The following is a 2,381-nucleotide window of genomic DNA, read 5'->3' as shown; positions in this document are numbered from 1 at the left end:
GTATTAAAATTTCAAATTTTTCAAGATATTATTTTGCATTTCTTGTCTACTGTTTAAATAATTGTTTTATAAAGTCAAATAAAGTTAAATAATTGTCTTAATAATAAAGTACTCATTTTAATTAATGATTTTTCGTTAGTATACAGTGCATAGTGTAAAAAAATATATCACCCTGAATAACTAAGTTTCCAATTATCGTATTTTCGTAAATATTCATAATATCTCGTAAGGAGAACCACAAATATGCAATTAATCAGTGCTAATTATTAATTTAGATACAGAATCAGACACTAAAATAAACTTTCTTTGAATAAACATTCCTTTCATCCATGAAACTGAAAAATCTAGACCAGAATATTTTAAACATACAGGTAAGAGTTAGGTTAGTTTTTTAAACGTTAATTTTGATTTCTGAGCGTTTCCCCACATCTCGAGAATATTTCCAAATGAATCAATTTACTTTCTTCACACAATTATACCTTTAGTTCCTTTTATAATTCCATGTTAATAAAATTACTTTTAATAGTTTTTGATTATTCTTTATTATTTTATTTAGGAAGAGTTCAAAAAAAGTTTTATTTGTACGTAAGTCAACATTTTTTTCATAATTCTTCATAATTCAATATTTTTTATTACCCTTTTAAGATAAAATAATAAAGAAATAATTAGCAACTTAGGTGTGGTGAAATACGCAGAAAGTGAATAAGAGATTTTCGACATCTCTTTTGCCGAAATTATTGGTACAATATTATCTCTTATCCTCTAAATATTTTGATGCTATGTGTGCAATTGCTATGTGTTGCTATGTAAAATTGCTATGTGTGTAGAAAAGGTTTATTCAGAGATAGAAGGTTTTGTGACTTTAGTATTTAAGTTTATCTTTTGTAATAGTTAATTCCTAATTAATTGGCACTTTTGAGATCACTCTTTTGAACCATTAATATTGGCACTCAGTTTGTTAAAAGCAAACCATTGAAGCAAAAGTTATTGTTTTCCATATTGTGCCCTTTTTAGATTGGATGAAGTTTCACACATTCAGATTACTTAGGCACAATATGGTGGAAGTTCGATCTAAAGGAATTAAAAGACTAATTAAAACATATGCAGCTAAAATAGTTAAAAGTCTAAAGAAATGCTCCCGTAGTGTTCATTGTGACTATGTCATGATATTTTGTGTCATGATGTTACTTTAGATTATTTAATTACTACACCCGATTAGTTTCGTAGTCCCTGCTATAAGAAGATTTTTTTTTTAATTTTTCTTTTTTTTTACTGTTTCGGATTCTTGAATCTGAATTTGAGAGATGTTGATCAAACTTCTCTAATTGTTTATACATTCCATCTTTTGAATTTTTTCTTTTGGCGAATTTTATCGTTCGTTAAGTTTAATCGTTAGATCCAGTTTATTTGTATAAGGTCCGCTTATTGAAACTATCGCTCTTAGTGATTCAGAAGCAATTTCTTCCCCTTAGGTCTTGAAATCATCTGTCATAACATTGATTGCACTGAAAATCTCAGTGCAGATGAATTAATTGAAGTGGTCTGTTCTAGTAGACTTGCGGTTATTTGCATCACGAGGAGTTTCATCACTTGGTACCGATTCATTCATCTCCATGATTATAATTCCAGCTGGCTAAAAGTAAGTTTCAATAAAATCTGGTTTATCAATGGGCACCGCACCAGAATACTTAAAGCCTTGAACCGAACTTTCAATTGTTTCTGCCTCATTTCTAACTTCAATCATTAGATTTCTGAACAACTCCAAGGTGTCTAGATTTTTTGAATAAACCAAATAACCATCTCAATGAAATATAACTTGCATTATACTAGAACAGGTGGAAAAACTTGCATTTCATCAAATGAGCGCTATTTGATTTCATGAATTTTAATCATGTGAAAACGATGTGACTTTTTTATTGCTGGCCAAATTGTTGGAATAAATTAATCTAATCCTGAAAGATGCTAAACTTATCTGGTAAATATGAACCTTGGAATTGCCAGCGTATCTGTACGATTGAAGAGAATACAAGAGGTACAATTTAGGCAACTATGTCACTTTTTAAACAAAGCGTTATTCCTAACCTCAAGCAATAGTTGGTTGGCAATAAAACAAACAGAACTTAGAACAATAGCAGAATAAATTAAAAATTATCTGGTCCATTTAATAATTTGCCCACAACAACAGATCTGCGATATCTTTACACAGGATGTTCCAAAATATCATTGAAAACTTGAAAACTCAATAGACTTATATAAAAACTTAACGCATGTACACAGTGACTTTATTGTTTTGTCTGAATCTCCACATGAAAAAAAGCTTCCAATTATATAAACATATGTATATATATATATATATATATATATACATATATATATATATA

Source organism: Parasteatoda tepidariorum, chromosome 10 (genome assembly GCF_043381705.1).
Source record: "Parasteatoda tepidariorum isolate YZ-2023 chromosome 10, CAS_Ptep_4.0, whole genome shotgun sequence".
Taxonomy (NCBI): Eukaryota; Metazoa; Arthropoda; class Arachnida; order Araneae; family Theridiidae; genus Parasteatoda; species Parasteatoda tepidariorum.
This window is presented reverse-complemented; position numbering follows the sequence as displayed.